The following is a 9,500-nucleotide window of genomic DNA, read 5'->3' as shown; positions in this document are numbered from 1 at the left end:
GGTTTAAATTCAACATAATATGTTGGTGTGGGAAAAATTCAGGGTGGATAATGTTGAGGGTTAAGTCTCCTGTAGAATTGTCCCCCCCCCAAGTTGCTAGGAGACTAAATGCTGAGTACTTAACCTGGACAAAAAGAAGCTGATCACTTAGTTTGGGGGAGGGGAAAAAAAAAAGCTCCGGGAGAGAGAGCTGAGGGTGGGGGTCGGGTGTCTTTGGTCTTCGGGGGAGCAGAGATCAGGGGCTGCTGGCTGCTGGAGTCCACGGAACGAAGGAGTCTGGTCCTGGGAATTCTACCATCTGTTGGAGTATCCAGGAATTCGGAGTTTCTTCGCTGTCCTGCTGGATTTTGGGTGAGCCCGGGTCTCGCCGCTGCGGCTTCTCTGGCACTGCCACCTCTGCCTGCCGAGGACACCCCCTGCCTGCGGAGGACAATCCACCACGCCCGGCTTCCAGCCATCAGCGCCGGAGCTTCCACCGTTTGCCCTCGGGCTTCTTGGTTCTGTTCTACTATTGTTATAATTGCTGTTGTTTTTTGTCTGTCCTGTTATATTTACTAGTAAAGCACTGTTATTCCTTTTCCCCATAGCTCTGACTGAAAAGTTTTTTTCTTTTAATCTTCCAAATTATAATAACACGGAGGGAAGGATTCAAATTCCTCATTTCCTAGAGAGGCCTGCCTCTCCATAGCAGACACCTGTCTTTTCAAAACCAAGACAGTCCTCAACCCTGCCCCTCTCTCATGATGTCACCTGCTTCCCTCCGCCTTCTCCCAAAACCCCTCCTATCCACCCTGCCCACCGACACACCCCTTGGGTGATGTCATCCAGCTCCCAAACCACCCCCCCACCCGGAACGCGGAAGTCCTGGAGTCCTGGTTCCCACGCTCCCCCTTCCAGTTCTCACGATGGGAACCCGGAAGATGGGGAGCCGAGACCGGAACAAACAGAGCCCCTGCAACCCTCCCTGATCCCTTCCCTCGCTCCCATTGTTTATAAAAACTCCCGCAGAGGGCACAACATGCGTGCGGTCTATCACCCCTTCCCTCAATCCACCATCAGGGATTTGTGCAAAGCTCACAAAGATTATGGGCGGGAAAGTTCCTATTTTAGGGGCCTTCTCCGTACCGATCTTGGTGATGCTGTGGTCGTCCCCTCAGATCTGAAGCACTTGTTTTCATGACTCATGAACTCCACAGAGTTCAAACTCTGGGAGGCGGCATGGAAACAACTGCTGAGGGATGCCCTGCCAAGTCTCCTCATCTACCCCAAGACAGCGGTCAATGAGAATGGGAACCCCCTCACCTTTGAACATCTTATTGGTGAGGGGCAGTGGGTGTCCCCGATAGACCAAGCCTCAACTATCCCATCTAAAGCCCTCAATGTAACTAAGGACAGTGCTTTAGCATCATTCTTTGGGATGCTACCTGACGGCCCAATAACACCCTATTCGAAAATTGTTCAGGGACCCAATGATTCATTCACATCGTTTGTTGAACGGCTCACCCAAGCAATCGCGATGCAAGTTGCAAATGAGGTTACAAGGGAGGGAATCTTGAGGGAGATTGCATTTCCTAATTCAAATCAAGTATGTCATAATGCCATTTTGAGTCTTCCTCTAGACCCTCCACCTACACTACAGGATATGCTTCGGGTCTGCCAGCTGAAGGTCCCATTTATGCAAACACCTTCCTGTGAACAACGACCTAAATCTCACAAGGTTGTGGCCGTCGACACTAACTGTTCTTCCCAAACACCATCTGCAGGGAGAAAGCCCTTTAACATCGGCAAACAACGCTGTTACTTGTGCGGGGAATTAGGACATTGGGCTTCCCAATGTCATCTTCGAAGGGAACTTGAAGCATTAAAAAATAAAAAAGGGGGGGGGGTGGGGGAGATGGGTCACTGGGACCCAAAATTAATCAAAAAAACTAAAGGGGAGCGTGGGTCCACCCTGCGTAAAGAAACAAAAAGGGTGGACCAGGTGAAGGGGGGAGGAAATGGGAGCCAAACTGCTGTCAACAATACACTGCCTCGTCCCATACAAGGGGACGAGAGCGACACTTCACCGGAAGTGACACTTTTTTCTGACCGTGACCTTTCTAAACCTATTTTGACAACAGATTCTGTTTGTAAACCATACAGGTTGCGGCTCTCCGAGGGTTTGCACCTAAGTAGCGGCGATTGGACTTTTATTTCGGTAGATGTAGTGGTGTGAGAGTGGTTTTATTAAGTTATTAAGTTATTTTTGTAAGATTTTTAAGTTATTTTTGTAATTGTTTAGTCCACTGTACTCCCCTGTGTTCTTTAATAGTTTTCCCCCTTATGAGTTGGTTATATAAGTAGACGTTATATGCCAATCATTCCTTCCCTGCACTTGTCCCTGTCAATCCCCCCCTCTCCTCGTGGTTGCCCTGTCTGTCACTTCGAGACCCTTCCCTGGATTTTGGAAAGATCCAGGAGAGGTGTTGAGTGGTAGGCTGGTACCCGGGGAATCACCTCCTACCCTCCTGTGATTTGTTAATGGTTCAAAGGTTGACACCCCTGTTACCACCCCTGTGTTCCCTGGTTGGCTGACCCGTTGTCAGCCCTCCCCCGTTTATAAGTGGCTGTCAAGCTTTGATCTCTGCTCTCTCTGGGCAGCAGTGGTCTGAGGCGGAGCTCCTTGCTGGACTCCCCTTAATAAACTACCTTCTACCCTGCCTAAAGAGAGACAACTCTTTTTCCGTCGCCGCAGTCGCAACTCCATCAGGTCCACTCGCTGGTGTGGGGAACCAAGAACTCACCAGGAGGAGGTTACTTGCCCTGCCTGTAACCCCGACCGATCCTTGCTGTAGCAGTGCAGAACTGAGCTAGCCTGCACGCCTGCCAGGCGGGAGAGGACACTGCTATAGGTAGACCCCGAAGAACAGGGTGCCTGGCCAGAAGTTGAGGGTGAGTTCATCGTCATCGGGGATTGCAAGCACACACCGCAAGAGATTGCGATCCTCCCAGGCACGTTGGTTAACAACCCTGGGAGCCTCGTTCTCTGGCTGCACTGCATCCACTCACCAACCTACCTACCTAAGGGCCAAATCATCGCACAGATGATACCCACCTGGGGACCAAGCAACAACTGGGACATCCCGATGGCCTGCCTGGTGCAGGCTGTCACAGAGGAGAGGCCCCAGGCGGCCTGTGAATTTAGTATGGGTGGGAAGGCCCCCAAGATCACAGGCCTCCTAGACACGGGGGCAGATGTGACGATAACACCCACCAAGTACTGGCCGTCACATTGGGCCTTGCAGGACGTGGCAGGACATGTGCAAGGTGTAGGGGGCATGCAATTGGCCAAACAATCAAAGAGCGTGGTCCAAATTAAGGGACCAAAAGGGCAATTGGCTAATCTCCCCCCTTTCATTTTAGATTACAAGGAACCCTTGCTTGGGAGAGATCTCATGGCCCAGTGGGGGGTCACAATTGACATCCCAGACCCCTCACAAAATTTTAGGGCAGCAGCTGCTGAGAAGCGCCCTACCCAAAAGCTGAATTGGAAAACGGACACACCAGTATGGGTAGAACAGTGGCTGCTCTCAAAACAAAAATTAAAGGTGCTCAAGGAGCTCGTGGAGGAGCAATTGGCCAAGGGCCATATAGTAGAGACTTACAGCCCTTGGAATTCTCCGGTTTTTGTCATTCAGAAGCCGGGGAAGGACAAGTGGCGACTCTTCCAGGACCTCCATCAAATTAATAATGTAATTGAGGACATGGGATCTCTCCAACCAGGGATGCCCTCCCTGACCATGCTGCCCGAAAATTGGAAATTGGCTGTCATAGATATCAAGGATTGCTTTTTTCAAATTCCCCTGCACCCTGACAATGCCCCACGTTTTGCATTCTCGGTTCCTACCATCAACCGAGAGGCCCCGAGGAGGCGGTACCATTGGCGAGTTCTTCTGCAAGGCATGAAGAACAGCCCAATGATTTGCCAATGGTATGTTGCTTCCTTGCTGTCCCCGGTCCGCGCAGCCACGGACAAGGCCATCATCCATCACTACATGGATGATGTCCTCGTGTGTGCCCCGAACGATGACATTCTGTACCACACGCTCGACCTAACAATCGATGCGTTGATTGCTGCAGGGTTTGAGCTGCAAGAAGATAAAGTTCAAAGGATGCCACCTTGGAGATACCTCCGGCTGGAGATCGGCAAGCGGACCATTGTGCTGCAAAAATTGGACATCAAAGTAAAGGTTAGCACTCTTGCGGATGTCCATCAACTGTGTGGGGCTTTGAATTGGATGAGGCCCTGGCTGGGTCTTACCACCAAAGACCTGGCCCCCCTTTTCGATTTATTGAAAGGGGGAGAGGAGCTGAGTTCTCCTCGGGTTCTCACCCCGGAGGCAAGGAAAGCTTTAGAAAAGGTCGAGGACCGAATGTCCACCAGGCAGGCTCACAGATGTGACCCTGGCCTGCCTTTCAAATTTATAATTATGGGAAAAGTGCCACACCTCCATGGGGTGAATTTTCAATGGAGGGACAACATCAAGAAGGACTGAGGTGGGGAGGGTCCACTTTTAATCATAGAGTGGGTCTTCCTTAGCCACCAAAGGTCCAAAAGGATGACCCAGCCACAAGAGTTGGTCACTGAGTTGATCCGGAAAGTGAGATCCGGGATCCGAGAACTGGCCGGATGCGACTTCGCATGCATACATATTCCAATTGGCTTACGTTCGGGCCAAATTACGAAAGCAATGCTGGAACACCTGCTTCTGGAAAATGAAGCACTGCAATTTGCCTTGGACTCCTTTACAGGGCAAATTTCTATTCACCGGCCTGCTCACAAAATCTTTAATCAGGACGTTAAATTTGTACTATCCTTAAGAAGCGTTCGGAGCAGGAAACCTCTGACGGCCTTGACAATTTTCACTGACGTGTCCGGAAGGTCCCATAAGTCAGTTATGACTTGGAAGGACCCTCAGACTCAGCAGTGGGAGGCAGATGTTGCCGAGGTGGAAGGATCACCTCAGGTTGCTGAGTTGGCCGCTGTCGTCCGGGCATTCGAGAGGTTCTCCGAACCATTTAATTTGGTAACTGACACCGCATACGTAGGGGGGGTGGTGTTCAGGGCAGAACAAGCCATATTACAGGAGGTGTCTAACATTGCACTGTTTAACTTGCTCTCAAAGTTAGTAAAACTCATCTCCCACTGAGAGCAACCCTTCTTTGTGATGCACACGAGGTCTCATACCGATTTGCCAGGGTTCATTGCGGAGGGTAAAAGGAGGGCTGATGATCTCACTGCCCCTGCCGCGATGGGCCCACTGCCTAACATCTTTGAACAGGCAAAGCTCAGCCACTAACTCTTCCACCAAAATGCGCCTGGCCTTGTTCGCCAGTTCCATCTTACCCGGGAGCAGGCCAAGGCAATCGTGGCTGCATGTCCATCTTGCACCCAGCACGCACTTCCCACTTTAAGTGCTGGGGTCAACCCCAGAGGGCTTAAGAGCTGTGAGGTGTGGCAGACTGATGTCACAGACTTCCCTGAATTCAGCCGATCAAAATACATACATGTATCTGTGGACACCTGCAGCAGGATTTTTGGAGAGACACAGAGAGGCCTTACAGTGCTGGGAAAGTTCTGTTGTTTTAGCACTCTCAAGGACGTTGAGCCTGAGAACCAGGACAAAGAGCCTGGGAACAAGCTGTTGGCCCCTCAACAAAGTGTAAACAGGTAACTGCAAAAGAATGCTTATGCAGATAACACTAGTGAATAGGATAGCTGCCTGGAGCTCGTGGACACGAGGAGATAGCCAATAGCTAGTAGTAAAATGCCGTGTGAACAGCTTATGCACTAGAATGATATATGTATAAAAGAACCCTGTGTACCCTCAATAAACGAGCGTTCACCATTACTTCTGTGAAGAAGGTGTCTGACTCTAGCTGCTCCCCGCTTTTTTTCAAATCACCTTTAACTGGCGCCGAACATCGGACCTTGAGGTGATGACCTGGAGGAGAAAATTAGCGGTGGGACGCTGAGCGGTTGGACGCTGAACTCACCAACAGATGCAGCTGCATTGAGGTGAGACCCTCTGGAAAATAGCAGACAGACGCTGATCTGCCAAGAGATGCATCAGCATTGAGGCAGAAGCTCGCCGTCCTTGCAAATAGATTGCGAGGCTGAGCTGGTAAGGGGAGCAGGGGGCAGTTTTCTTGAAAAAAGGTGGAAGGTTCTGAGTACTCCCTTCCCTGCCCCATTGACGACGGCAAGCATGGAGTGCGAATTTGCTGCCGCATTGAAGTTGCTTATAAATATACTCTCTAAGAGAGGAAATAAAGTAGCAGAAAAAGTACTGCAGAAGCTGATTAACTGGGCGCGGGGAAATGGACATTTAACAACCCCCCGGCACTGCGAAGTCGGGGAGGCGCCACGGGGCCCCTGACGTGCCCTCCCGCCACCTCCGGCGCCCCGGTGCCATGTCTGGCCGACACCCGGCTCGCCGCTTCCGGCCCGCGGACTGCCCCCGTCCCTCCACGGCAGCGGCTCCATGGTGCCTGCCGCCCCCGCCACCCCGCAGCAACAGGCAGGACGAGGAGGAAGCGGCCCCCGGGGGTCCGCGCTGCCCCGCCGCCGCCGGTGCCGCCGCTGCCGCGCCCCCTATCAACCCAAAAAAATAGTTTCGGAGCTTTTCTCAGGAACAAAGCCCCCCCTCCGATCAAGGGCGTGTCAGCAACCCAGTGTGGTACGGTGGCTGAGATGCTTCAAAAAGCCACCGGAACTGCTCCAGCTCCGCCGCCACCGGCCCCACTCGACCCCACTGCCTCCGCAACGCATGCGCTGACTGCCCCCCCCCCCTTTTCTTGGCTGTGCCAGAAGAGATACCGGTCGACCAAGAGAGGGAAACCGGTGACCCCTGCTGTCGACCACCTTCCCCTGACAATGTTCCGCTGCCGAACGAATTAGAGGAGGACCCCGATGATAGAGCAGAACTCCCGGCAGAACCCACGATTGGTTTAAAAGAACTGACTAAGCAAATTCAGGTGGTGGTGCAGTGCCTAAATGAGAGAGCACACACAGCAGCTGAACTGCTATCCACGGCAACTGTTAATGGTCGAGATGAGCCAACATCTTTCAGCTCTCAGTTAACTCCAATGTAACGATTGCTACAACAAACTGCACAAAGCAGTCCCCTTGCAACGCCTTCGCCTGCCTCCACCTGTGACTCGATGGTCCGAAATTATACGTGATGCTATACTAGAAGGACAGTGGGAACCGCAGGACACATGGCATGTCCTGTAGCATGTCCTGTCGTGTCCAGAGGTGGCAATCCTGTGTATGAGCAGCATGAATGGAAAATCTTGCAACAGGCAAAAAAAAAAATACAGTAAAAGAGCACGGCTTGAAATCTGAAAGTGCTCGAACAATGCTAGATTGGATTCATACTGCAGATATCATTTCTCCAGCCTGGATTGCCTCCGATTTGATCACCATCATTGAACTGTTAATAAATATATTTACAACTCTGTTATTAGTATGTTACTGCTCAACAGCTTCAAAGGCAGGCACCTTCCTGGACGTTCATTGCTTGTGCCTGTGGCATTCCAGTCCCTGGAAGCTACAGATGGAAAACAAGCAAGAAGGACAAATAGCAGCACTCCGTTAAGAAAGCTTTTGATCATGGCTGTGATTCATTGTCCATAGACTTTGTGGTTTTGGGAATTTGTATTGCTGTGCAGCTGGACTCCAGCCCTGACTGAATGTTCTTCTGTTGTTTTGCTGTGGCATTCATGTTTTACTGCGCACACTGACAGACGTACATCTCAAGAATGCTGCGCTTCGGCATGATTGATGTGACTGATGTACAAATCTTCATAATAATACTAGCAGTGATTGGAGGACCACCTTTTTAGCAATCTCTGATTCCAAGACTGAATATTCAGGTGAAAATACTCCCAGCTTTTTGTACTGTGGCAGGAACAATATTCTCCTCTTCAAACTACTTTGGTGTAATCTTTACAGGTGCAGTTAGCAAAAACTGGATCCACTTTAGCAGGAACAAGTGTCCTCTCACCTTTTCTTCATATTGGCTCAGTGATTGCCTTGGCTGCAGTGATCTACAAGAAATCTGCTGTGCAGCTCTTTGAGAGGCATCCCTGCCTCTACATCCTGACTTTTGGCTTTGTGCCTGCCAAGATCACAAATCAACTGGTGGTTGCCCACATGACCAAGAGTGAAATGTATTTATATAACACAGCATTCATAGGCCCAGCATTGCTGTTCCTTGACCAGTGTTTTAAAAGCTTTATTGATAAGTATATTGTCCTCTGGATTGCCCTGATCCTGTCCCTGTTTAACCTGCTCCGATACTGTGTCACCGTGTGCAACCAGAATTGCCCCTGGTGGGGACTGCCCACTTGCACATCCACGTGTTCCGCATCAAGGGCTGACCCAGGCACTCAAACCATCACTAGGGATGGGAGCTGCCACAGAGGAATGGAAAAGGAGTTGGGTTTCTACAGGAATGGATGAAGACTTGTAAGAGACAAATGCTAAAAGCAGATGAGAACAAAGTAATTTATAATAATCAATGTTGTATAACTTTTCTTCTTTGTCATCAGTAACACTCCTTAACTAGTCTCCTGCCTGAGAGAGTGAATTCCGAGTTCACCCTAGTCAACTCTCCATGTAGTCAACTCTGTTGATTCCAAGCCTGGACAAGCATGCAGGAAACAAATGCTCTGTCTTTGTAATTACCTTGATTACTAATTTCTCTCTATATGGTGAATGGATCCCTGTTGGAGTCCAGGGCATTCCTTTGGCTGCCCTGGAGGGTCAGAGACCTGGACAGGGGGGTCTGGGACCCTGGCCCAGAGCCCAGAGGGACATTGGCTTTGATCTCAGCCCATGGGAAAGGCTTCCTGCACTGCAGGAAGGATTGCAAGCCACAAGAGTGTGAAAGATAGTAGTTTAGCTTGTCACAGGGTGAGAAAACAGTAGGTTTAGGTTTTTAGTATTGAAGTGAATGGGAACAAGATGGAGGATTTGGGGCGTTGTCTCCTGCTTCTTCTTTCTTCTTCCCTCACTCCATTTTCGGCAGTGACAGTGGCACAAAGTAGTTTAAATAGATTGGGTCAAAGTAAAGATGACCTGTTTGGTATAAGTGAGAGGTATTGGCAAATAATGATAAATAAAGAATACGTAGCAATTAGTATAAAAGATAGCAACAGCCCAGTGCGAGGAGGAGTCACCAGATGCCCAGGCAGCTGCACAGACCTTTGTTGGGCACTGAGAAATTTGTAAGATAAGAAACAATAAACAAAGCATGCAACCTTGAGAAATCAGAACCTGAAGACTCCGTCTCTTTCCTGCGTTTGGCTCAGAGCTTTGCAGAGGGCAAAAAGACTCTAAAACCACCTGAACCTCGGAGAAAAGACCCGAGAGATCCCCACCAACTGGAGTTTCTAATGTAGTATAATTACAGCTGCAATCTGACTTGCTTTTAATTTTAATATTTCATCATCTC

General features: G+C 50.0%; 1 pseudogene; it reads left to right on the top strand.

Annotated features, from left to right (window-relative positions):
* Positions 1-7,400: 7,400 nt before the first annotated feature.
* Positions 7,401-8,448, top strand: LOC120764977 (choline/ethanolaminephosphotransferase 1-like; annotated as a pseudogene).
* Positions 8,449-9,500: the final 1,052 nt, after the last annotated feature.

Source organism: Hirundo rustica, chromosome W (genome assembly GCF_015227805.2).
Source record: "Hirundo rustica isolate bHirRus1 chromosome W, bHirRus1.pri.v3, whole genome shotgun sequence".
NCBI classification, from domain to species: Eukaryota; Metazoa; Chordata; class Aves; order Passeriformes; family Hirundinidae; genus Hirundo; species Hirundo rustica.
The sequence above is the reverse complement of the archived record's forward strand: the minus strand, read 5'-3'. Positions and strand labels throughout refer to the sequence as shown.